This window comes from Protopterus annectens, chromosome 6.part0, assembly GCF_019279795.1.
Source record: "Protopterus annectens isolate FY-2018-M chromosome 6.part0, PAN1.0, whole genome shotgun sequence".
In the NCBI taxonomy this organism is placed as follows: Eukaryota; Metazoa; Chordata; order Ceratodontiformes; family Protopteridae; genus Protopterus; species Protopterus annectens.
Genome location: NC_056737.1, coordinates 1,410,157,177 through 1,410,184,972, shown reverse-complemented (window position 1 = coordinate 1,410,184,972; position 27,796 = coordinate 1,410,157,177). Strand labels below are relative to the sequence as shown.

The window sequence follows — 27,796 nt, the reverse complement described above, 5'->3', positions numbered from 1 at the left end:
CTACACTGACAGTCTCAAAAAATTCCAGCTTTACTCTGTAGCATATTGCCTACTCCAAGGAGATCTCTGTCTAACATATAAAGCTATGTTAAACCCAGAGCTGTTGGACATGATACACCTTAAGAAAACCCAATCTCTCCAAGGTACATACTCTAGGGACCTAAACCTTGTCACAATAAACAGGACATGCTGGAGGGATAGATTCCTGACCCACAGACTTCCTACACTCTGGAACAAGCTACCCATCTATGTCAAGCAAAGTTCCTCATTAGCACTCTTCAAGAAAAATCTTGATGAGTGGATGGGAAATAGGAAATACACCCCAGGGATCACTTTTGTGGCTCTGCTCGACAGGGGCACAGGAAATTAACTTTCTTGGGTGGTGTAAGCCAGGGAACCTTGTTGGCTAGGCTTACTTAGGCCCTTGGGCTGATAGCCTAGTACCTACCTATGAATAAAGCACGAGTCTAATCAGGTATGTATGGCCACATATGCACTTCAGAGGGAACATTGGGGTGCATCCCACTGCCACTACAGTGTGATATCATAATCCAAACTGACAGGAAACTTAGTCTTTGTGCCTACCAATTCACCTTCAACCACTGAATAAGCACATGCCAGCAAATCAAGATAATCAACAAAGGAAACATGAACCTACTAATACATATAACTTTAAGGGCTCTAGCAGCAGCTGGTGGAAGGAGGCAATACATATAGGAAAGAGGACGGTGGGAGGCTAATTATGACTTCTCAAGATGGTCCCCCCACAAATCAGTGGATATGACAAAACCACATGTTACAGCTAATAATGGATATACAACTAGGAAAGTAATAATGTCCAACAGGATGAGTACTGTAGGGAAACAAAACTCACTCAGGTGTTGTGTCACATCAGGCTTCTCAACCTTTAAAAGGTATGATGTTCATCATATAGAACCCTGCTGCAGTAACCTTAGCAATATGGGTTATATCCTGCCAAGGATATAATAGCCTGCCACCTTCCAAAACTGCAGGGTACCTTCCATATGCCCAAACAGGAAGCTTGAGCTGAGCTGACTAAAAGACAAGTTCTTGCACCATGTCCTTCAGAGCTTTACAGCCGCCAAACAGTACACTCCTCTGGGACTTTCGAGGCTCGACAGTCAGCTTGCGCCATTTGTTTGCTGGGCACATAAGTTCCCCTTAGGGAAAAAAGCTTCCATTTAATAATTTTGTTTTTTATTTACACTTTCCTATTTAAGAAAATTATTTTAAAGCTAGAAGCTTGTGTTTTAATGAGACTGTACTACATACCTCTCAACTGTACAGATTTTCGCAGAATGTCCAGATTATTGCTTCACATTTTTGGTCTGTTCCTGATAAAAAAAATTGTGTTTTTTGATAAAATCACTGGGATAATCTAAAGATTAAAGTCACTAAATAATTACATGTATTTGAGTTTCAGACTTCAGATCCTTCAGAAAAAGCATGCTTACACAAATCCTGTTATTCTAGCAACTTTATAAGTTTATAAGAGCAGTATTTAAAATGCGTCCCTATTTTTGGGCCTTTGTTCCCCCCATTATCTCAGGCTTAGTCCAGATTTCTTGCGCTAAGAGGTTTAGAGGTATGCTCTACTGTACTTTTAGAAGCTCTCTTTTTTTCTGCAAGTTTAAAAATTTAAAGTATATGAAAAACATTTTCTCTGTAGAAAATATGTGTTTATTTTACTTTCTGGTGCTGCCAAAATGTTTTAACCTGCTTTTTACTGTGTTTGTTTGGGGGAAAAGTGCCCTTTAAAGACTTTTTATTTTTATGCCCTTTAAAGACTTTTTACCAGCATTTCCTGCCTGTCTTCTCTGGGAAAGAGTTAACATTTTCAGCTTGACCATGGAAGAAACTGTTGGTCCCATGGTCGGTCCTTCTTCCAGCTATAAAAAGAAAAGGTTAAGCAAATAGCCTTTGCCACTACAGCAGGCTAGCAATTTGCCTAAGCCACAAGTGGGTCTGCTGTGGCCATCTATTTTACCTCAGACCACTCACCTTTCAACATGAATCCCTCTGGTGCAACAACTATAAGCCACTAGGGGCCAAGGGTTGGGAGTTCCCTTAGTAGGCAAGGGAAAGCTACTCTTGTCTATGGTGAAAGAGAGAAAGTACAGTTGTGTAAGCTGACCTTACCATAACAGCAGATGTTCAAATAATCATTACTACAGTAGCCATAGCTACATGGATTATACTGTGATAAGGATATAACAAGCCAGCCAGCTTCCAAACCTTCAGGGCACCTTTCCCACTCCCAAACTGTTAAGCAGTTCATGCAGACCTGACTAAGAAAAGTTTGGGCAATACAAGCAAGAGAGGGAGGCTGAGCTTTGAAAGGATAGTGCAAGGAATAATAATAAATAAATAAATGACCATATCAAAAAATGAGGAGGCTGGAGAGAGGGAGGGGAGCAGCTACTGCAGCACTGATTATTCAAACACCTACTGTCATGGCAAGTTCAACCTACACAACTGTACTACGTTCTTCATGCTGATCACTGCTGCAGCAGCTTTAGCTCTATGGGTAGATTACCACAGCTAACTATATTTAGGAGATGAAGGAGAAGGGAGTAGAAGCCCCTGGAGAATGGTCCTAGCAAAGCTTGATCAAGACCTAGAGAAAGAATCAAGCATATAGTGCTTAGTAAAAGTATTAGCACAGGACCAAACACACAAAATACTTATAGAATCCAACCCTTTTCAAAAAAGCAATAGATAAAGCCAAGGCCCAAGCAGAGTGGGAGCCCTTGACCCTGCTTGGAACATATTTGTCACGGCGAGTATAACAAAAGTTAATAGCCTCAGACAACCACTTGGAAATAGTATGTTTAGGCACAGGTTTCCCCTTCACAAGAAACAAACAATTGATACAAAGATCTGAAAGACTTAGTTATGTCAAGAGAGTAACTGAATTGTCTGTGGAAATCCAAGGTATGGAGTACCCCCCTCTTCATTTTAGGTTCAGGAAAGAAAATCGGGAGATGGACTTTTTGTCTTAAAGTAAACCACTTTAGGCATAAAAGAAAGATTAGTTCTCAAACAAACCTTGTCCCTATGGAAAATAAGGTAGGGTAACTCGCCATAAGAGCTTGCAACTCAAATACCCTTCTTGCAGAGGTCAGAGCAATCAGTAAAATTGTTGTACACATTAAGAACCTCAAGTCAGACAGATTAGCTGGTTCAAATGAAACAAATGTTAGCTTCATTAACACAAAATTAAGATCCCAATGGGGGACACTGGTTTACTTGGTGGCCTCTCCTGCAAAACCCCTTTCAAGAACATTTAGATATGAGCCTGCCTTGAAAGAAGAGGATCTCTGGGCAGACATGCTAAAATGGCCAATAAATTAACTTTGACAGAGAATAAGAAAGGACATAGGATGGTAACTCACACATACATTGTAAAACCACAGAACAAGTAGCTCTGAATGTGTGACAGTTATGTTGTTGGTACCAACTAGAAAATATTTTCCATTTGATAATATATGATTTTCTAGTAGCAAGCTTTCTTGCCAATATTAGTACCTGATGAGCATCCTCAGAAAGCTGTTGCCTAAGAGGAATTAAGGCCCTATCATTCAGGAAGTCAGCTGAACATAATTGATGTCGAGGTGCATCAAACACCCCTGTTCTTGTATAAGTATATCCGTTCTGTGAGGAAGCGTGTGGTAAACTGCACCTGGCCATTTCCAAAAAAAAAAAATAAAAGGAAGAACCATGGTTGCCTGGGCCAGAAGGGAGTCACAATGACCTTGGGGCATTCCTTATGAATCATCAGAAGCACCTTGAATATTAGTGTAATGGCACACAGAAACATTCTGTCATCCAGCCCTTCTTGCACGAAGTCCTCTAACAAAATTTGCAAGTTGATTATTCAGAGAGAAGGCAAAGATGTCTACTTGAAAAACTATCAACAAATGAACCAAATCTTGGAAGATCCCTGATCTAGTTTCCATTCATGAGGGTTTACCCTGGTCCTGCTGAGCTTGTCTGCCACACAGTTTTGCTCTGACAGAATGCAAAATGCCTGCAGAATGAGATTGTGTTGTGAAGGTATAGCCTAAGCTAAGATGGCTAGTCTGCAAAGGTGGCATGACCTGGTTCCCCTTGCCTTCTGATGAACTATATGACTGTGGTATTGTCTGTAACCACCTGAAGAGGTCCCAGGGCCCAAAGGTGGTGCTTAGAGTGAGTGCCTTCCTCAGGGCAAGCAGCTCCATGTTGTTTACATGCTTGCATCTGTCCTTGGGTGTCCCACTTCCCCTGCATTTTATCCCTCCTGAAACTGCTTCCCAAGCAATGTCTGAAATGTCTGTGGTGACTGACTGCTTTAGAGCAGAAAAGGGGAGGAGAGGAGACCTGGATTTAAGGATATTTGTCGTCTCCACCAAAAATTTATCTTCTAACAAATCCCAGCACTGGGATCAGAAATGACAAATGGTGTTGATGCTGGGACCAAAGAGATTTCAGATACCACTGTATCTTTCTCATATGGTGTCTTGCCAGAGGTATCATGAGAATCATAGAAATCATGAGACCAAAAATCCTGAGGTTTGCCCACTGAAAGGCTATGGAATCCACTTTCCAGACCTCGCTGTGAGGTTCCCTGGTGCAGAATTTGTTGAGCTGGTGGTTGTAGGGGGAGGCAAATAGGTCCATCTTTGGGGTACCCCATTGTTTGGTCACAGGGTTGAAGGTGTTGTGGTTTAATTGCCACTTGTGTGGGTCTAGGAGATTTCTGCTTAAGTTGTCTGCCAGAGAGTTTTGGTTGCCTGGCAGGAATTGAGCTTGCAGATGAATACGCGTGGCTGAGGCAATGTTCCCAAGGTCATGGTTAGCCTGCAGAGGGGGTGGGAGTAGGTTCTCCCTTGGCTTGTTGATGTACCACATTACTGTGGTGTTGTCGGTTTTGATAAGCAGAGGCCCCGGAGACAGCAGGGGACTGAAAGCTGTCAAAGCATGCCGAACAGCTAGCAACTCTTTTGGGTTGATGTGCAGATGAATTTGGTTTGGGCTCCAATGGCCCTAAATGCAACTGCTGTCCAGGTGAGCACCCCAGCCATAGTCTGATGCATCTGTGGTTAGGGTCTGGGCAGCGTGGGGTTGTGAAAAGGGAAGTCCCTTGTTGTGGTTGCATGCTACTGCCCACCAAAGAAAATCTTTTCTTAGACAGGGTATCATAGGTATAATAGTTTCCAGGTCCTGTGAATGTTGACACCAAAGGCTTTTTAAGTACCACTGAAGTTTCCTCATATGGAATTATTCCATGAACCCTAGAACCTGCAGGATTTTCTTTGCAGATAACTGGGTTCTGGTGGCCAGTTGAGAGATGTAGCCTGAAAGATGGGCTTGTTTTTCTGGCGTTAGAAATGCCATCTGGGATGCCGTGTTCAGGCGTGATCCCAGGAATACAATATTTTGACTGAGGACAAGTTTGGATTTCTTCTCGTTGATGGTATACCCCAGTGAATTTAGTAAGTCCTTTACAAATGTCAGGTGTTACAACAGCTTTTCCTGACCGTCTGCCAGAATCAGGCAGTCGTCCAAATAAGGGTAAATTTGAATATTTCTTTGTCTCCAATAAGCAATGGCTGGAGCCAGGCATTTTGTGAAAACTCTGGGAGTAGTGGATAAGCCAAAGGGAAGTGCAGAGAACTGAGAATGCATAGATCCTGCCCCGAAACGTAGATATTTCCTGCAAGAATCTCTGAATGGGATATGCAGATAGGCCTCTTTGAGGTCTAGAGTGGCTAACCAGGCATCTTTGGACAGTATAGAGAGAAGCTGCTGTAGTGTGAGCATTTTGAAATTTGGTACCATCAGGAAGGTATTTATAGAACCCTTGGCCTATCTGATCTGCAGGGACAGGCTGAATTGCCCCAATGGAGAGCAAGGAATGAACTTGGTTTTGTGCCTCTGCCCACTGGTTTGGAGGAAGATCTGGGAATCCCTTTGGGGTTGGCAAGGTGTGGAAATAAAATCTGTACCACTGTGACACTATGTTGAGGACCCATCGGTCGTTGGTGATGGAGGCCCAGTTTTCTGCATGGGAAGCAAGTTTTCCTCCTAGTGGCATGGCCAGATAGGCAGAGGTTTGAGGAGTCATTGGGAATTCTTTCCATAAGGGTGTGGCTTAGCACTCCCTGGTTTAGAAGTGAAGGCACTCCATTGTTTAGATCTCTGCATACCCTGAGACTGCTGTCTGGGGGGGACTATTACCACTAGGTCTTGTCTGAAGAGACCTTGAGGGGGCAGGAAAGGATCAATGTTTTGCAGGACAATGTCTACTGAATCTTGAAGGCTGAACTTTCAAAAAGTCTTTAACTTTTTCTTCCATCTTTTTTAAAACCTCTTCTGCTCTGGTGCCAAACAGATGGTCTTTGTTAAGAGGTGTGTCCAATAATTTTGATTTGACATGATCTGGTAAGGTCTGTTCCTTAAGCCAAGCATGCCTTCAAAGTGCAGAATCTGTGACTGCTGCCCTGCAGGATGCTTCTAGGGCGTCAAACCCACATTGCAGAGTATGCTTACTGATTTGGCTTGCAGAATGCATAAGTTCGTCTTTATTTTCTGCACAGTCAGGGAAGGTAGATAATTTTTGTTTAACGAGTTCCATGGTATGTTGCTGGTATTTCAGCATGTGGAACTGACAATTTAATGCTCTAATGGCAAGAGTTGCAGAAGTATGCACTTTTTTACCCCATCTGTCTAAGGCTCAAGAATCCCTGTCTGAGGGAGTGGGATTCTTAGCTGTAGTTGCTTTTATTCCCTTAGGCCCTTGGGAGATGACCTTTGGGTCAACAGTAGGATTTTTGAAAATAAATTTGTGTGAGTCAGGGACTCTAATACCTGTCAGGATTCCTGGGAGCAGGAGGTAAAGTATCAGGAATAAAACTGGATCCTATAAAGATTCATCATCTACAACATGCAGCAGAGGAGGAATGGCTAAGGGTCTGTGCTGTGGTAAATCTAAAAATTCTCTGAGTCTCTTTTTGGACGTAGGATAATCCTGGCATTCCCAATAGAAATGCTCTCTCAAGATGTGTAAGGTTTCACCAAAAGAAAAATCCTCTGGAGGAGAGGAAGAAGGAATGTATTCCTCTGCATTTGAATCCTTATAAGCAGATAAGGGCATGTCTTCATAATCAGAAATCTCAGAGTCGTCGGACTCTTGGTCAGATAAAGGTGCTGGGGACAAGTCTCTTTCTTTTAGAAGAAAAAGGCTGGCTGCCCCTAATCAGCATGATAAGGTCTTCTGCCATTTTAAGCATTTGAGATTGTGGCAAGGAAGCAGGCACGTGAGTTTGGGATGTCAGTTTTCTAGGCGTAGCTCATACTCTGGGCCTTAGAAACTCGGTAGTTTTAGAAAGAACTGAAGACGCGAAAGAAGACGTCGGTTTGTGTCAAATATCGGTAGTGCGAAGAACTTCCTCAGAAGCCGGTGACTGAACAGCGGCTCCACACACATCCAAGGTAGAAACAGAGTACAGTTTTGTATCTACCATAAATGTAGATGTTCGAGTGTTCACACTGCTGCAGTCATTACACTTGGGTTATCCTGCCATCAGGCGGTCCCGCAGTCGGCCAGAGTTCCAAAGTCTTGGTCCGGCGTCGGTTGCTGTCACTTCTTCCCTGACGTCAGTGCGCCAGGGGTATATAAGATGCATCAGACGCCATTTTCTTCAGTTTTTCATGCCCCAGATGTCAGGTGCCCCCAAGTAGGTAGACAATACATATTGCTAATAAAAAATATACATATAAAAATAACAACAATACCTTCATTTACAAGCAAATACACCACAAAGGTTGTACAGGATAGAAAGGTATAGATAAGTCCAGCTAGTTCACAGGGGATGGAGGGAGGGTAACCTGGACTGCAGCAGTGTGAGCACTCTAACATCTACATTTATGGTAGGTACAAAACTGTACTATGTTCATCGTGTTACACTGCTGCAGTCATTACACTTGGGTAGAATCCCAAAGCTAAAATTGGGTGGCTGGTCTATAAAGAGTTAGGATTGGCTATGAGGCCCTGCAGAACTGCAGTGGCAAATCCTGCTCTGGATTTAAAGTACAGAGGCAGGTGGTAATGCTTGGTAAAGGTGTGCACTGAACTCCACGTTGTAGCCTCCAAAATTTCCTTGGTACGAACTCCTCTGAGAAAGGCTGCTGAAGTGGCTGTTGCCCTGGTGGAATGTGGCCTAATGTTATTTGGGGCAGATTTTCCATGTTGTGTGTAGCAGTAATGTATACAGTGTCCTATCAATTTAGATATAGTCTGCTTTGAGATAGCCTTGCCCTGTGATCCTGCAGCATATGCTACAAACAGTTGCGCAGTTTTCCTGAAAGCTTTTGTTTTGTCCAAGTAAAAGCGTAGCTGCCTGTGTATGTCCAAAGAATGTAGAAGTTTCTCCCCTTTATTCTGGGGGTTTGGATAAAAAGTTGGCAAATGGATGGTTTGGTTACTAATGAATCTGCCATGCAGCCAGGTTTAGGGTTTCGAGCTGACCGTGCAGGATCTGATTGTTTTGTTGAGTCAGAAGGTGCGGAATTTGTGGCAAAATCCATGGTGGGCCTTGAGCTAAGTTCCTTAAGATAGGCCACCAGTGCTGGCGTGGCCAGTCTGGAGCAATCAAGATCATCTGCGGTTTTTCTTGTCTGGCTTTTAGGAGTACCTTTGAAAGGAAAGGCAGTGGCGGGAAGGCATAAACATTTAGGTTTTTCCAGCTGATCAATAGAGCATCCACTTTCCATGCTTGCTTGTGATAAGTCCTTGTGCAGAATTTTTGTAGTTGGCAATTCAGTGGGGAGGCAAAAAGATCTATGTCTGGGCATCCCCATTTTTGCGTTACCATGCTGAAGATTTGTGGATTCAATTTCCATTGGATGTTGTTTTAATGGTAAGTTGTGCAGGTCTGAAAACACCCTCAGAAGACGATGCCTGCTCAGCGGCTCCGGACCCATCTGAGGGATTAGTTTCCGTAGGCCCAATACCTTGAGTTTCCAGAGGCCTAGTTGTCTCCACGTGGGAGTCGGAGGTGGCCTGTGGCTCTGAGGTAGCGGGTGTCAGGGGCTGCGAAAGCGCCGCACTGAAAACCGACGAACCGGTGACTGGCCTAGAAGAGGTTTCGTCGTCGGTTTTGGGCCTCGGATGCCTGTCTTTATCCTTGTCCTTGCGTTTTTTCAGTATTACGGATAGTCAGTTGATCCGATGGCATAGTATAATTGAACCTTCGGCCAAAGTAGTGCAAAGCAAAATCAAAACACCTTTTTATAGTGCATTTGTTAAATCTAGCACAAAACCGACAAGTAGTGACGTCGTGATCAGGGCCTAGGCATGGAATACAGTAAGAGTGGAAGTCCTTATGAGGTATTTGCTTCCCACAAGCAATACAATTATTAACTTTTTCTGACATCGGTCTGTGGCAAGAAAAACGTTTCCCCAACGGGGTACTTAGCTTTATTGAAGACTTCGGATCTGAAATTCGACTTCAAAATCTCAGGAGTCGGCCGACCGGCACTTGTGAACTGCTTCTGCTTCGGGCACCGCGCAGCAAGAAAGACTTAGAAAATGGTGTCGGATGCATCCTATATACCCCTGGCGCACTGACGTCAGGGAAGAAGCGAGAGCAACCGATGCCGGACCAAGACTTTGGAACTCTGGCCGACTGCGGGACCGCCTGATGGCAGGATAAGCCAAGTGTAATGACTGCAGCAGTATAACACGATGAACATCCACAGGTTCCTTAGTCAAAGAATCGTCTCACGGCATACCGGACTCTGAATGCGTCTTGGTAGCGGCCTGTGAATCCATCGATGCAGGCATCGGGGGGTGCAAAAGCACCTCATGGTGTGCCGGCGAACTGGCGACTAGCTTAATGGAAGTGTCATCAGCAGTTTTGGATCTGTGCAGTCCGTCTCTGTCTTTATCCTTATGTTTTTTCAGAAGATCGGTAATCAGACGGCTTACCGAAGCCATTTTGGAATATGGAGATCGAGAGTGAAAGTATTTAGCTACAATAAGGGCCCGACGATGAATAGTTTGGGCATCGAACAAAGCACATAACCGGCTACGAGGGACATCATGGTTTGGGCCTAAGCAGGTGACGCAGTAAGAATGGAAATCTCAGTGTGGTATTTGCTTTCCACAGGCAAAACAACTGCTAACTTTTTCTGACATCAGTTAGAGCAAGAAAAAAGGATCCCAAATGGGATACTTAGCTTTTAGAAGACTTCAACTTCAATTTCGGAAATGAAAAACTCAGGTAGTGGCAGATCGGCACTCATGCAAACTGGTTATGCTTTGGGGTCCTCAGCAAGTAAGACTGATGTAATGACGTTGGCTGCCTGTTTTTATACCACTGACGACCTGACGTCAGTCCTGGAGCGACAGCAACCGACGCAGAAATATTAAGCCTCTGGTATTCGGGCTGACTGAAGGCTACCCTTGGCAGGATAACCCAAGTGTGATGACTGCAACAGTGAAACACAAAGAACATCAATCCTCCTTGTCATACACCAGATGGGTAGACTTGTCACAGTTTACCAATTAAAAGCATACTGTCACTGTACATGTATAACGATTAAGTAGCATGTTGGTCACATTGTGGCCATAAGCATGCATGCTTGTAGATGAGACTCTGTCATGCTTGGTAACAGTTTCTTTCCTACATAGGACATCCTTCAGGCTAGCATGCATGTCTCTTCTTGTCAGCAAGTCAGAATATATGCTGCTTTGATGGCATACAAGGTGAGTTAGTTCTGTGTGCCTGTGGAATTTGGCTCAAGAGTGAAAGGGTGCTGCATCTATGAGTTGATTGTGCATGTGCTGGATCGATGGAGTTTGGGTTAGGACTATGTGCGTGGACAGATGACTGCTCAGCGTTTGCAATGTATGGGTAAAAAAGGGTGCTGTATCTGTGGATTCTGAGTATGAAAGTTAGCAGATCATGTGTGGTTTTGCAGGGTGTAAGTGTGCATGCTCACGGACAAATGTGGTGAGTGTCAGGTTGGGGGTGGTCCAGATTTGCAGTACAGTTTTTTTCATCCAAAAACATTTTTATTTTGTTTTCATTATAAACATACGCAAATGTACACATAACAAATACAATAAAACAATAACAAAACTATTTACAATATTTACATTCATCCATGATAAACAATAATTTTATCCATGAGAAGTTATCAGTATTTCTTCATAAGGTTTTCCAATTTTTGCCATGCTATTTTTTTGAGTAATGTTATGAGCTCTATAAAGTACAGTTGTGTACACTTACATAAATGTAGATGTTCGAGTGTATCCACTGTTGCAGTCATCACACTTGGGTTATCCTGGCAAAGGTAGCCCTCAGTCGGCCTGAATACCAGAGGTGTAGTATTTCTGCGTCGGTTGCTGTCGCTCTAGGACTGACGTCAGGTTGTCAGTGCTATAAAAATAGGCAGCCAACGCCATTACATCAGTTTTTCTTGCCCCAAATCTCAGGGGCCCCCAAACAGGGAGCCAGGTTATGGTGGAATAACACCACCAGTAGAAAGTAAATACCAAATAGCCTTGTAAAGAGTGAGGAAGGGAGGGGGGAGACAAGGGGACTGGAGGGTGGGAAACCAGGACTGTAACAGTGAATACACTCTAGCATCTACATTTATGGTAATTTTACACAACTGTACTATGTTCTTCATGTTTCACTGTTGCAGTCTTCACACTTGGGTTGATTCCCAAAGCTGAAGAACGGGTGGACGCAGTCAAGAGGAGTTGGGATTGGCTAGTATGCCCTGCAGGACTGCAGTTGCAAAGCCTGCCCTGGATTTGGAAAATATAGGCAGGTGGTAATGCTTGGTGAAGGTATGAACACAACTCCATGTTGCAGCTTCCAGGATGTCCCTGGTAAGGACCCCTCTGAGAAAGGCTGCAGAGGTGGAATTTGCCCTAGTGGAATGTGTAGTGACCCCACATGGGGTGGTTTCCCATGGTGTTTGTAATAGAAATGGATACAGTGTGCTATCCATTTGGAAATGGTTTGTTTTGATATGGCCTTGTCCTCTGCCCTGGTGCAAAGCTGACTAGTAACTGGTCAGATTTCCTAAAGGGCTTAGTCCTATCCAGGTAGAATCTGAGCTGTCTGTGCACATCTAAAGAGTCCAGGATCCTTTCCCCCTTATTTTGAGGTTTAGGGAAAAAGGTTGGCAAATGAATAGATTAGTTGAGAGTCACACTGGACACCACTTTAGGCATGAAAGTAGGAGTAGTCCTGATGGAGACCATGTCAGCATGAAAAATGATGAAGGGTTCCACAGACATGAGTGCTTGTAGCTCAAACACTTTTCGAGCTGAAGTGATGGCCAGAAGCAAGGCTGTTTTCCAAGAGAGGAATTTTAACTCTGCTGAAGCTGCAGCCTCAAAGGGGGGTATAGCGTGAGCTTTTCCAACATGAAATTAATGTCCCAAGTAGGGGCAGGGGTTCTTCTGGGTGGCCTTAAGTTGTTAGCCCCTCTAAGGAACTGCTTGATGAGTGGCTGTGAAAAGAGAGGTGTCTCTGTGCTGTAATGAGCAGATATGGCAGAGGCATGGATTTTAATAGAAGAGAAGGATAGGCCTCTGTGTAGGTCTGCTAGGTAATCCAGGATGAGAGGTAAGGAGGGCTGTGCTGGTTCAGCTCCTTTAGGCTGGATCCAGAAACAATACATTTTCTACTTGTCAGCATAGTGCTGGGTCATCTGGTTTCATGTATAATGTCCAGGACCTACTTGCTTAGGCTGGCCACTGGAGGAGAGGTCAAGGAATAAGCCAGGCTACCAGGTTCAGGGTCTGCAATTGTGGATGCAAGAACTCTCCATCATGCTGAGTCAGGAGAGTTGGAATCTGAGTGAGGTGCCACAGAGGCAACAGTGACTGAGCAGTAATGGGTACCAGTGTTGGCGTGGCCAGTCTGGGGCAAACAGGATTGCCCTTGGTCTTTCCTCCTTTATTTTGAGTAATACCCTTGTAAGAAGAGGTAGGAGGGGGGGGAATGCATAGAGCGAGAGGTTTATGGTGGTTGTTGTGGGAGGCAAATAGGTCCACCTTCGGGGTACCCCATTTCTGGGTTACGTGGCTGAAGGTGTTGTGGTTTAATTGCCACTCATGTGGGTCTAGGAGACTTCTGCTTAAGTTGTCTGCCAGAGAGTTTTGGTTGCCTGGCAGGAATTGTGCTAGCAGGTGAATATGGATGGCTGAGGCCGTGTTCCAAAGGGTCATGGCTAGCCTGCAGAGGGGGTAAGAGTGGGTTCCCCCCTTCTTGTTGATGTACTACATCGCTGTGGTGTTGTCTATTTTGATAAGCAGAGGCCCTCGACAGAGTAGGGGTCTGAAAGCTGTCAGAGTATGCCTAACAGCTAGCATCTCTTTTTGGTTGATGTGCAGATGAATATGGATTTGGGTTCCAGTGGTCCTGAATGCACTTGGCATCCAGGTGTGCACCCCAGGTATAATCTGATGCATCTGTGATTAGGGTCTGGGTGGCGTGGGGTTGTGAAAAGGGAAGTCCCTTGCTGTGGTTGCATGCTGCTGCCCACCAAAGAAAATCTTTCCTTAGACAAGGTATCATAGGTATAATAGTTTCCAGGTTCTGATAATGTTGACACCAAAGAATATTTAAGTACCAATGAAGTTTCCTCATATGCAGCCTGGCATATGGAATTAGTAAAATCCAGGAGGCCATGAACCCTAGAGCTTGCAGGATTTTCCTTGCAGATAACTGGGTTCTGGTGGACAGATGAGAGAAGCAGCCTGTCATATAGGCTTGTTTCCCAGAATACAATTACTAGTTTGGATTTCTTTTTGTTTATAGTGTACCCCAGTGAGGTCAGTAGGTCCTTTACAAAAGTCAGGTGCTGCAACAGCTTTTCCTGACTGTCTGCCTGAATCAGGCAGTCATCCAAGTAGGGGTAAATTTGAATATTTCTTTGTCTGAAAAAAGCAATGGGGGGAGCCAGGCATTTTGTGAAAACTCTGGGAGTAGTGGATAAGCAAAAGGGAAGTGCAGAGAACTGATAATGCATAGATCCTGCCCTGAAACGTAGATATTTCCTGCAAGAGTCTCTGATTGTGATGTGCAGATAGGCATCTTTTAGGTCTAGGGTGGCTAACCAGGCATCTTTGGACAGCATAGCAAGAAACTGCTGGAGGGTGAGCATTTTGAATTTTGTACCACCAGAAAGGTGTTTAGAATGGATAGATCTAAGATTGGGCACCAGGTGCCCTCTTTTCTAGGTACCAGGAAAAGTCTGGAATAGAAACCTTGGCCTATCTGGTCTGCAGGAACAGGATGAATTGCCCTCATGGAGAGCAGAGAATGAACTTGGTTTAGTGCCTCTGCCCACTGACTTGGAGAACGATCTGGGAACCCTTTTGGGGGTGGCAGTGCGTGAAAATAAAATTTGTACCCCTGGGACACTATGTTGAGGACCCATCGACCGTTGTTGATGGAGGCCCAGTTTTTTTGCATGTGGGAGGCCCAGTCTTTTGCATGGGAGGCAAGTTTTCCTCCTAGGGGTACAAGCAGGTGGGCAGAGGTAAGAAGAGGATTGGAAAAGTCATTGTGAATTCCTTCCATAAGGGGGTGGCTTAGCACTCCCTGTTTTAGAAGTGGAGGTACTCCATTGCTTAGATCTCTGCATTCCCTGGGACTGCTGTCTGGGGGGGGGGTCTGCTTCCCCTAGGTCTAGTCTGAGGCAGCCTTGAGGGTGCTGGAATGGACCAATGTTTTGAGGTGCAATGTCTACTGAATCTCGGGGGCTGGACTTGCAAAAAGTCTTTAACTGTCTGCATAGATTTAGCTTTTTCTTCCATCTTTTTTAAAACTTCCTCTGCTTTGGTGTCAAACAGATTGTCTTTGTTCAGCGGTGCGTCCAACAATTTTGATTTTACATGATTTGGCAAGGTATGTTCCTTAAGCCAAGCATGCCTTCTAATTACAGAACCTGTAATTGCTGCCTTGCAGGATGCTTCTAGGGCATCAAACCCACATTGCAGGGTATGTTTAGAAACTTGGCTTGCAGAATGCATAAGTGCTCCTATAATTCTTTATTTTCTGCACAGTCTGGGAAGGTAGATCATTTTTGTTTAATTAGTTCCATTGTATGTTGCTGGTATTTCAGCATGTGGAACTGACAATTTAATGCTCTTATGGCAAGAGTTGCAGAGGTGTATACTTTTTACCCCATTTGTCTAAAGCGCAGGAATCCCTGTCCGAAGGGGTGGGATTCTTAGCTGTGGTTGCTTTTATTCCTTTAGGCCCTTGGGAGATGACCTCTGGGCCAGCAGTAGGATTTTTGAAAATAATTTTGTGTGAGTCAGGGGATTCTAACACCTGTCAGGTTTCCTGGGAGCAGGAGGTAGAGTATCAGGAATTAGACTGGATTCCATAAAGACATCATCTACAATGTGCAGCACAGGAGGAATAGCTAAGGGTCTGTGCTGTGGTAAATCTACAAATTCCCTGAGTCTCTTTTTGGACTGAGGATAATCCTGGCATTCCCAACGGAAATGCTCTATCAAGGTATGTAATGTTTGACCAAAAGAAAAATCCTCTGGAGGAGAGGCAGAAGGAATGGATTCCTCTGCATCTGAATCCTCATAAGCAGATAAGGGCATGTCTACATAATCAGAAACCTCAGAGTCGGACTCTTGGTCGGATAAAGCTGCTGGGGACAAGTCTCTTTTGATTTTAGCAGGGGTAGACTGACTTCCCCTAATCAGTATGACAATGTCTTCCACCATTTCAAGCATTTGAGATTGAGGCATGGAAGCAGGAGCTTGAGCTTGGGTTGTCAGGTTTTTTTTGGCGTAGTTCGTACACTGGGCCTTAGAAACTCAGTAGTTTTAGAAAGAATTGAAGACGCAAAAGAAGTTGTTGGTTTGTGTTGAATATCAAGCCAGTGCCTGCACAGCAGCTCCAGACCCACCCAAGGTAGAGACATCTACAGGTTCCGTAGTCAAAGAAGAGTCTCGCGGCATACTGGACTCCAAAAGGGTCTCGGTAGTGGCCTGCAAAATCATAGAAGCAGACATCAGGGGCTGTGAAAGCGCCTCACTGAATACTGGCGAACTGGCGACTAGCTTACCGGAAGAGTCATCAGTAGTTTTGGACCTGTGCGGTCTGTCTCTGTCTTTATCCTTACTTTTTTTTTTGGAAGATCGGTAGTCGGATGGCTTACCGAAACCATTTCGGAATATGGAGATCGAGAGTGAAAGTATTTAGCTACTATAAGGGCCCAAATACATATAGTTCTGGTGTTGAACAAAGCACAAAACCGACAGCGAGGGATGTCGTGGTCTGGGCCTAAACAAGTGACGCAGTAAGAATGAAAATCTCGGTGTGGTATTTTGCTTTTCACAGGCGAGACAAATGTTAACTTTTTCTGATATCGGTTAGAGCAAGAAAAAAGGATCCCCATTGGGGTACTTAGCTTTAGAAGACGTCAACTTCAAATTCGGAAACAAAAACTCACGTAGCGGCTGACCAGCACTTGTGTGAACTGCTTTTGCTTCAGGATCCTCGGCAAGACAGACTGATGTAATTGTGCTGGCTGCCTCTTTTTATACCACTGACGACCTGACGTCAGTGCTGGAGTGACAACAACCGACACAGAAAAACTATGCCTCTGGTATTCGGGCTGACTGAGGGCTACCCCTGGAGGATAACCCAAGTGTGATGACTGCAACAGTGAAACATGAAGAAAGTACAGTTGTGTACCTACCATAAATGTAGATGTTAGAGTGTATTCACTGTTGCAGTCATTATACTTGGGTTATCCTGCTGGCAGGCTACCTGCAGTCGGCCTGAATTCCAAAGTCCTGGTCCGGCGTCAGTTGCTTTCGCCTCTTCCCTGACGTCAGTGCGCCAGGGGTATAAAAGATGCAGCCAACGCCATTTTCTTCAGTTTTTCATGCCCCAGATGTCAGGTGCCCCCAAAAGGGTAGGCTAAAAATTCTGCTCATAAAAAAGCATGCACTAACATAAACATTACCTTCATCTACAAGCAAATACACCACATAGATTGTATAGAATAGAGAAGTACAGATAAGTCCCAGCAATGAAAGGGGGATGGTGGGATGGTAACCTGGACTGCAACAGTGAATACACTCTAACATCTACATTTATGGTAGGTACACAACTGTACTATGTTCATCGTGTTTCACTGTTGCAGTCATTACACTTGGGTTGAATCCCAAAGCTGAGGTTGGGTGGCTGGGCCTAGACAGAATTAGGAGTGGCTATGAGGCCCTGCAGAACTGCAGTGGCAAAGCCTGCTCTGGATTTAGAGTAAAGAGGTAAGTGGTAGTGCTTTGTAAAAGTGTGCACTGAAGTCCAAGTTGCAGCCTCCAAAATGTCCTTGGTTGGTACTCCTCTGAGGAAGGCTGCTATTCTGGTTGAATGTGGCCTAATGCCCTCAGGCACTGATTTGCCATGTTGTAAATAGCAGAAACGAATGCAGTGGCCTATCCATTTTGAAATAGTCTGCTTTGAAATAGCTTTTCCTTGCGATCCTGCAGCATATGCCACTAAGAGTTGCTCAGTCTTTCTGAAGGCTTTAGTTTTGTCCAAGTAGAAGTGTAGCTGTCTGTGTATGTCCAAAGAATGCAGAAGTCTCTCCCCTTATTCTGTGGGTTTGGATAAAAGGTAGGCAAATGAATGGTTTGGTTAAGAGCCACATTGGACACTACCTTAGGCATAAATGTTGGGTTTGTCCTTAGAGAAACCCTGTCCAGATGGAAAATAATAAAAGGTTCCAAAGCCATTAGTGCCTGTATCGCTGAGACTCTTCTTGCTGAGGTCAGTGCTAGGAGCAGAGCTGTTTTCCATAAGTATTTTATCTCAGCTGTATTGGCTGGCTCAAAAAGAGGCAGTGTGAGCTTTTCCAAGACAAAATTGAGGTCCCATGCAGGTGTTGGAGCTCTCCTTGGAGGTCTTATGTTTTTGGCCCCTCTGAGGTACTGCTTAGCAGTGGATGTGAAAAAATAGGTGGATCTGTATTGTAATGAGCTGAAATGGCAGAGGCATGGATCTTAATTGATGAGAAGGATAGGCCTTTGTGCAGCATCTAAGTTAGGTATTGTAAAATCTGAGGAATATTTGGTACAAGCGTGTCCATTCCTTGTGCCTGGATTCAAGCACAGAATCTCTTCCATTTTTCTGTATAAGATTTTCTGGTGCTGGGCCTCCTGGCCTCCAAAATAACATCCATAACTGCTTTAGAGAGAGGTGTGTTCTGAATGGTTAAATTATCAGCCATGCAACCAGATTTAGGGTTCTGAGTTGGCTGTGCAGGATCTGATTGTTTTGTTGGGTCAGCAAATGAGGAATTTGGGGTAATGTCCAGGCTGGACATTGAGACAAGCTCTTTAGGATTGGGTACCAGTGCTGGCCTGGCCAGTCTGGGGCAATCAATAACATTTTTGGCTTCTCTTGTCTGACCTTTAGAAGTACCTTAGGGAGGAAAGGCATATACTGTAAGGGTTTTCCAGCTGAATGACAGGGCTTCCACTTTCTATGCTTGTTTGTGATAAATCCTTGTGCAGAATTCTCTGTAGCTGGCAGTTGTGCGGGGAGGCAAATAGATTATGTCTGGGTGTCCCCATTTCCTTGTTATCATGCTGAAGATTTGTGGATCTAGTTTCCACTCGTGAGGATCCTTGAGATTTCTGCTTAGTTCGTCTGCCAGAGTATTTGTCTTTCCTGGCAGGAATTGTGCTTGCAAGTGTATTTCATAAGTCAATGCTGTGCTCCACAAAATCATGGCTTGTCTGCAGAGGGGGTAGGAATGTGTGCCTCCCTGCTTGTTTATGTACCACATGACTGTAGTATTGCCTGTCTTTACCAGCAGTTGTTCTGGATTAAGTAGATCCTTGAAGGCTGTCAGGGCATTCTGAACAGCTAGCATCTCTTTTTGATTGATATGAAGATGCATTTGGCTTGCTGGCCATGCTCCCTGAATACATTTTCTTGCCATGTGGGCCCCCCAGGCATAATCTGATGCATCTGTTGTTAGTGTCTGCCTGGCCATGTGTAGAGTGAACGGCTATCCCTTGTTGTGGTGACAGGCCTGTGCCCACCATCAAAACTCCTGTTGCAGGCAGGGAATGAGGGTAATTAATGTTTCCAGGCTGTGGCAATGTTGAGTCCAAACACTTTTTAGATACCATTGTAGTTTCCTCATATGCAGTCTTGCATATGGAATTAGTAGAATGCAGGAAGCCATGAAGCCCAAAGCCTGCAGAATTTTTCTTGCAGATAACTTTGTTGCCAACATTTCGAAGTAAGAAGTCAGTTGCCTTTGTTTGTCTGGCATGGGATAAGCCATCTGGGCAGTTGTATTTAAGCTTGCACCCAGGAATATTATCTCTTGAGAGGGTACTAGTTTTGATTTCTTTTCATTTACCGTGTACCCTAGGCAAATTAGTAATCTTTTTACAAAAGCCAGATGCTTCAGTAGAATGACTTTGTTCTCTGCTTGAATAAGGCAGTCGTCCAAGTAAGGGTATATTTGAATTCCTCTTTGTCTGCAGAAAGCAATTACTGGTGCCAGGCATTTTGTGAAGACCCTGGGCGCAACAGATAAGCCAAAGGGCAGTGCAGAGAATTGGTAGTGCATAGATCCAGCTATGAATCTGAGGTATCATCTGCAATTTTGTCTGATTGGGACATGCAGGTATGCCTCTTTTAGGTCCAAAGTTACAAGCCAAGCCTTCTTGCCCAGCATGGGAAGAAGCTGCTGCAGAGTCAACATTTTGAATTTTGGAACATCCAGAAAAGTGTTTAGAATAGACAAGTCCAGTACTGGTCTCCAGGCTTTGCCCTTTCTGGGTACTACAAATAGCCTTGAGTAAAATCCTTGTCCTTGCTCTTGCTGTGGTACTGGCTGAATGGCCCTCATGCCCATGAGGGATGTAACTTGTTTTTGTTCCTCTGCCCATTGATTTTGCGGCAGGTCTGGCATACCTTTTGCCTTTGGCAGGGTGTGAAAGTGGAACCTGTAGCCCTGGGACACTAAATTCAAGACCCATTTGTCCTGGTGATTATGTGCCAATTTTGTGAAAAAAGTGCTAGTTTACCCCCCTAAGGGAGCTGCCAAAAGATAAGTGCTTGGTATTGGCAGAGGAAAGTCATTGGGACTGTTTTCTATATGGCTGTGATTTGTCTTCTCCACTTTTGGAGATAGAGGCACCCCATTGTTTAGGCCTGTATGAGCCTTGGGGCTGGGATCTGCCTCTAAGGCGTCTGTATCTGCCTCTTTGTGGCCTGTCTGACACTGGAAAGGACCAATTCTTTGAAGGCCAGTTCCTGCTAAGTCTGGGTGGTTGTACCTGTAAAAAATCTGTAACTGTCTGCATAGAATTTGCTTTATCTTCCATTTTCTTCAACACCTCTTCTGCCTTAACACCAAACAAAGTATCATGCTGTAAAGGAGCATCCAATAATTTTGCTTTAACATGATCAGGCAGATTTTATTCCTTTAACCAAGCATGCCTTCTAATGACAGTACCCGTAACATCGGCCCTGCAAGAGGCCTCCAGTGAATCAAAACCAAATTGCGAAGTATGTTTTCCCACTTGTTCAGTTGCATGCAATAAATCCTGCATTTCCTTGTTATCTGCACATTCAGAATTTGTCAACATTTTCTGTTTTAGCAGTGACATTAAATATTGCTGATTTTTAAGCATATGAAACTGACAATTTAAAGCCCTTACAGCCAAGGTAGCAGAAGTAACTTTTTTCCCCCATCTGTCCAGTGCCCTAGAATCCCTATCAGAGGGGACAGGGTTTTTCGCAGTGGAAGCCTTGACCCCTTTGAGACCCTGAGATATAGTTTCTGGGTCAGCAGCAGGGTTTTTATATAAATATTTGTGGGAATCTGGAACCCTGTAGTATCTGTCTGGCTTAACCGGTGCAGGGGGTAGAGAGTCAGGAGATAGGCTGGACTCTGAAAATACATCACCTACTATGTCTAGAACAGGTGGAATAGCAAGGGGTCTGTGCTGAGGTAGTAAAAGAAAGTCTCTGAGCCTTTTCTTAGATTCTGAGTAATCTTGGCTCTCCCAATGAAAGTGCTCCCTCATTGTGTGAAGGGTTTCCCCAAAAGAATAATCTTCAGGAGGAGAGGCTGAAGGAATAGACTCTTCAGCATCAGAATCCTCACAGGGAGGAAGGGAGTATCCCTGTTCAGAAGATAAATCAGAGGAAATGGAAACCTGATGTGAAGATTCATATCGTCTCTTGCCTAGGCCTCTTATCTGGAGGGGGATGGGAACCCCTGATCAAAGTAATTAGGACTTTGGCCATTTTAAGCATCTGTTTTTTAGGCATGGAAGTCTGTGCAGGAGAATACTGTACTTGTTTCTTTGTCTTTAGAGCTACTTTAGTCTTTGCCTTTGAAGCTGAGGTTGGCTTAACATATAACTGTGTAGGTCTGAAAACACCCTCAAAAGCCGATGCCTGCTCAGCGGCTCTGGACCCATCTGAGGGAATAGTCTCCGAATGTCCAATACCTTGAGTATCCAGAGGCCTAGTCGGCTCCACGTGGGAGTCGGAAGCGGCCTGTGGCTCTGAGGTAGCGGGCGTCAGGGGCTGCGAAAGCCCCTCACTGAGAACCGGTGAACCAGCTACTCGCCTAGCGGAGGCCTCATCGTCGGTTTTGGACCTCGGATGCCTGTCCTTCTCCTTGCGCTTTTTATAAACTCCGGTCATCGGCTGTTCCGACTGTATTATATAATTAAATCTTCGGCCAAAGTAATGAAAGGCAAAATCGAACCGACACTTAATAGTGCGTTGGTTAAATCTAGCACAAAACCGACAGCTAGCAACATCGTGGTCAGGGCCTAGGCAAGGAATACAGTAAGAATGAAAATCCTTATGAGGTATTTGCTTCCCACAAGAAATACAATTGTTAACTTTTTCTAACATCGGTCTGGAGCAAGAAAAATGTTTTCCCAATGGGGTACTTAGTTTTAATGAAGACTTCGGATCTGAAATTCGGTTTTGAAAATCTCAGGAGTCGGCCGAACGGCACTTGCGAACTGCTTTTGCTTCGGGCACCGCACGGCAAGAAAGATGGAAGAAAATGGCGTCAGTTGCATCTTTTATACCCCTGGCGCACTGACGTCAGGGAAGAGGCGACAGCAACAGACGCCGGACCAAGACTTTGGAATTCAGGCTGACTGCGGGTAGCCTGCCAGCAGGATAACCCAAGTGTAATGACTACAACAATGAAACACGATGAAGATCATCAGATGATTTTGCAGTTCTTTATTACAAACAACGTTTGCTACATAAATAAATTCTTTAAACATAAAATCTTGTTTACTTTTCCAATTCAAAGTAATAACTTTTCTGGCAATTGTAAAAATTGACCAGAGTAACTGAATCTAAGATTTAGGTATTACATTAGGTATAGGAAAATTGAATAGGATTAGTGAGTTAGAAATAAGACAGGTATCATAGAAGTACAGTTTTGACTGTCTTGTGCTGTAGCTGCCTGCCACATGTGTGCATATGTGCGAGTGCACAAACTGAGAGATTTGGTATGATGGGTATTTGTGAGAATAAATTATGAGCCATGTGCAATCAAGCTCAGAGGTTATGTTTAACTGTTAAGGTATTTATATTAATTTTATGGGGGAGCTTGTGCTATGCAAAAACATAAAAACAATGTTTTTGTATACCTTGCTGTGTCTGGATGTGTGAAGGTTGAGTGTCTGGCTGGTGGAATATGACTTTGTGTACATTCTTATGTTTACAGTAAGTGTGTTTTGCAAATGCGCAAACTAATGTGTGTGTGTGTGTCTAGTCAACTTTTTTTTTTTTATTAAGTGGCTCTCAACTAGCCTGCTCTTGCAATTAAGCACTATACCAATGCCAACAGTGGGGGACTTGCATGGTTCCAAAGGGAAGGATTTCTGTACTACCACAGAAATGAATCTCTGCAACCAGACCCATCTCAGCTGCAAAGGGCTGGCAAGGATGAGTTGTGATCTTTCACCTCTGAATACTTTAACCAGGAGTGGAATCAAATGGAATGATGGGAAGGTGTACAGAAATCTCCACTACCATGGAATACACAACAAAGCTGTTAACAAGTAAAATGCACCGAGTAAAAGACTTACTACACAGTCTTTTCATGGCAAACTGGTTTAAAGATGTCCCAATGGCCAGAAAAAAAACTCCATAATCCTGATGAAGCACCACAAGCAGTAAGCAAGCATGTTCACCTCCACCTGGAACTCAACAACTAAGAAAGGCATGTCACTGTACACAGCATGCTGACAGACCTGCAATGCCTTATGTCTTTCTGTGAAGGGAGCAGTAAACATGTACTTGCTCCCTTGTCTGCCATGATGCACATGATGAACTGGGTGTAAGACCACATTAGCAAAGGCCCAGGTTTCAGCTTTATCCTAATGAGTTTTTACTACAGTAAGGATAGAGTCCAGCTCCAGCTGGTTTACATGGAGCCCCCTACTGAGGAGGTGTGGGGGGTTGACACTTCCTCACTTTCTCTGAACACTGGAAGAGCCTACATGGGCTTCCAAGCATGCCTGTGAAGCATCTGTCTTCAATTCCCTGCAAGAAAAGAATACCCACTTTGACACTGGAAGAGACTGCCAACTATTCCCAGACCTAATGACAAGGGTCTAACAACATAAGCAGATGGAGTGTGTGCTGACTCTGACACCACTAGCACCTCAAAATCCACTGCTACACCTGCATCCTAAGTGACATGAGAGGTATCAGAAGATCATGGCTGCCATAAAGCCCAGAAAATACAGGAGATACTAAGTCTGTACCATCCGCTACGCCCTCATATAAACTGTTGAGTCATTATCTCCTAGGCCATCTTCACTATTCTATGAGTAATAACAGACAATAGAGAGTGTTTATCCAAACCACAAATGAAGATCAAAATTATTCCAAACGACAAAACCAGTAATAAATCCTTTAATAAAAGCACAAAAAAATCTCTCTAGTGCTCGGCATAAAAGCCTTCCAGGAGATGCCGAGGCGCTAGAGAGGTTTTTTGTGCTTTTATTAAAAGGATTTATTACTGGTTTTGTCATTTGGAATAATAGAGTATTTAGCTCCATAACAATGCAAGCAATCTTCTCAGACAGACTTGAAGACAACTCAATTTATGAAGAGTTTCAATGGGGCAGCAGTTATAGGCACACATTTTCAAGGGATGTTACTAGATAGTTTTGCAGCAGCACCAACAACAGCTAGTTGCCCAGACAAGAGAACATATGTACATTTTTCTCCTGTACAGCCTCAGCCACAACGGCTAATACCTTAGTAAACATGCTGGAAGCAAATGACAGATGGCTTTACTTAGAATGGATAGTAGTACTCACCCAGAGTGAACTGAAATAAATCTCCTGTGCAGCTAGCAGACAGTGAAGTACAAAAACACATCCATCACTATCTAGGTATCGCTTTGAGTGTCTCACTCAAAACAAATGAGCAAATTAAGACAACATAGTCTAGGACTGAATGCTTATTTCCCATTCTTTTTGGAGCTAGAAAACAAAAGTAAAATCTGAAACATATTTGTAAAGGAAAAGCAACCTCTATGGCCACTGTGAACAATATGGTAAGGGCATCTCCCAAGAGCCTTATGAAGAAAGCTCTGTCTCTTGATTAGAAGCTATAGGTCACCCTCTATGTCCCTAGAATCCCACAGCTCATACACAGACCTACTACAGATGCCTACAATTAAACCAAATACCCTATTAATGGGGTACTTTAACTACTCCTCTATAGACTGGGAAACATACACTAACTACCTCATACTCAGGCACAACAATCCCTGGACTTTAGTAACACAAATACCCTTTATCAGACAGTGCATACACCCCACAAAAGTTCAGAACATACTGGACCTTGTACTCATCAATATGAAAGAGTGGTGCCCCCCCCCCACTCCCACAGTGTCATGTCCTCACTAGTGAGGTCAGACCACAAAGCTGTCTCCTTCAAAATAAAAATAAACTCAGTAACCCCAGCAAACCCAGTCACAGTTAGGAATTATTCCAAAGCAAACTGCATTATGTTAAGTGATAGTTTGTCAAAATTCAATGCCCCTCCCAACACTGAGTTCACAGCAACCAATGCACAATTTTTCACAGCGACCCTGTACAACCACATAAATGGCTGTACAGGAGGTACTGTACCTACTATAAGTAAATCCAAAACAAACTAATAACAAACCACACTGGTGAAATCCTAACCTTAACAGGGTGCACAACAAAAGGAAAAAAGTCAGGAAGAGCAACTCCCATAACAAAAGAGTGCTCTAAATTAAACTAAACAGGAAATTAAGAGGATGAATTAAGTCCAACTTGGCTAACTTTGAGGTCAAGATGACCTCACAGGCTAAAGACCACCACAAGGCCTTATAGGATCATAGGACGCCACTAGGCTACTGGCCCTGAGGGTCTTACAAGCCTAGCTAAGAATTCAGCCCATGTTCTGACATGTCAGCAACCGATACCTCTGTCCAGCAGGGAAACCTGGAATTCCAGGGGTGTATTTTCTGTTCCCCATCCAGTTATCCCGATTGTGCTTAAAATGGGTTAATGAGGTACTCTGCTTGATGTGGAGAGAGAGTCTATTCCACAGAAGGGGGGAGTCTCAGACACAAATCTGTCCTGCCAACAAGTCCTATTGATGTCACAGACTAGGTTGAGGTCGCGGGTGTGGATTACTCAAGTGGAGCTTGACTTGCAGATATGCAGCAGTCCCATCAAGGCGGGGACTCAGATTGCTTTGTATGCCAGACAGAGGTCACCTCTGAGGAGTCTGTGTGACACTGAGTACAGGGACAGGGTTTTTAGCCCATCTGTGTAAGGTAGATGTTTAAGGCCCTGGATTCTCCTGGTGAGGAACTTCTGTGGTTCCTCCAACTGCTGCATGTGCTACATGCCAAAAAAAGCACTACTCAATAATGGGTCTTATAAGGGAAGAATACAGGGATGTTATAACCTCCTTGTCCCTGGATGAGGTATCCTTACTAATGAGGTGGCCATTCTGTACAACGGAGGCAATATGGTAGTCAAAAAGTCAGTCTGCTGTCAACCTGGGTGCTCAAGTGCCTCAACTGACTGCGTGCTTAGGACCTTGTTATTAATGTGATCATTTGTGTGGACGTTACTCTCCCCAAAGGGGATGATGATGCATTTTTTGGCATTCAGTTTGAGGCCATGTTTCTGGCACCAGTCATTTGCTTGGGTGAGACCCTCTTGGAGGATGTCCACATGACTAGGGGAATTGATGACAGTGCCCAGCTTGCAGTTATCTGCAAACTTGGCAAGTCATAGCCCACTGGTTTTGGTCTGCACCTCAGAAAATTATATCCCAAACAACAGAGGCCACAAGAACGATACCTGGGGTACACCACTTGTTACGGGTCTACTGCTTGAGGTGCGTTCTATCAGTGAGCCAGTTTGCTACCCATCTGGTAACACATGAATTGATGCCTAGTTGTGAGAGTTTATCTATTATACCTGAGTGGGGAATAGCATTGAAGGCTTTGGCCAGGTCAAAGTAGGCAGTGTGCAACATCTTCCCCTCTTCCATGGCTTTGGTGACTGCCTCAAAGTCATCTCCCAGATTTAACAGGCATGACCTCCCCTTGACAAAATCAAACTGTGTGGGATCGAGTCTTTGGAAGTTGCCAATGTCCTTGTTAATGAGGTCCATGATAATCCAATCCATGGCCTTGCAGATCAGGCTAGTTAGGCTGATAGGTCTATAATTCCCTGGATTGGTGTACGTTCCACCCTTTGTAAAAAGGGATCACAGTGGCTGTCCTCCACTCGGCTGGGACAAAGCCGGTATTCAGGCTTTGGCTGAATAGGGTGCCGAATGCTGCTGCAAATTCCTGCCCGAGTTCATGTAAGATGCAGACTGGGATGTTGTCGGGTCCCATGGAGGCTGCATTTTTTCCCTTTGAGAGGACAGTGATGACTTGCTCCCTAGAGATAAGGGGAGGGGGTGCAGGTGCTGGGGATGTCCCGATTTACTGACGGGGGGACAGAGGGGTGAAGTTTTCACTGAACCTGTCTGCCAGCAGGTTGGCTATATCTACAGCATTTGTGTATATAGTGCCCTTGACCACCAGTTCTGAGCAAATCTGAGCGTTTCCTTTGAGACTGCGGACATATGTGAAGAAGGCCTTATGACTGTAGTAGATGTGGCCAGTTTGGACTTGAACTTTGGTTTAGAGGATTTCACTAGTGCTCTTAATTGCTTGTTCGGGCTAAGGAGATATTACTTCCAATTAGGCATCTGCTCCTTCTTGTTCTTGGACAGCAACAGTTTCCTTTTATTATAGAGTTTATTTACTGCAGATGTCCACCAGACAGGTTTACTCTTCCTTGAGGAGGATGATTTTGTCCTGTCTGGTATTCCTGACTCCATGCAAATATATAAATGCTTATATAATACTTTGGTGTAGGTTTGGATATATGTGCCAGTTCCTATGCAGGGGGAGGGGGCTGTGAAGCTTTTGTATCTCCCCTCAGGGGGTTCTAATCAGCTTTGAAGACTTTTTTTGTTTGACCCTAGCTAGGGGTGGGGTCAGAGGAGATGCTGACTTTGTAAGTGACCACTTTGTGGTCGGATCTTACCGGGGAGGATGACACTGTAGGGATGCTGCAGTGGTTATTCATGTTGGTTAATACCAAGTCCAAGATACTATCACCTCTTCTGGGGGTGTCAACCAGCTGGTCCAAGGCATTTGC

At 44.3% G+C, this 27,796-nt stretch overlaps 1 protein-coding gene across 1 annotated transcript in view; it reads right to left on the bottom strand.

Annotated features, from left to right (window-relative positions):
* The window catches only part of UBXN4 (UBX domain protein 4), a 1,313,764-nt gene that overhangs the window by 615,158 nt on the left and 670,810 nt on the right, over positions 1–27,796 (bottom strand). The window lies entirely within an intron of this gene.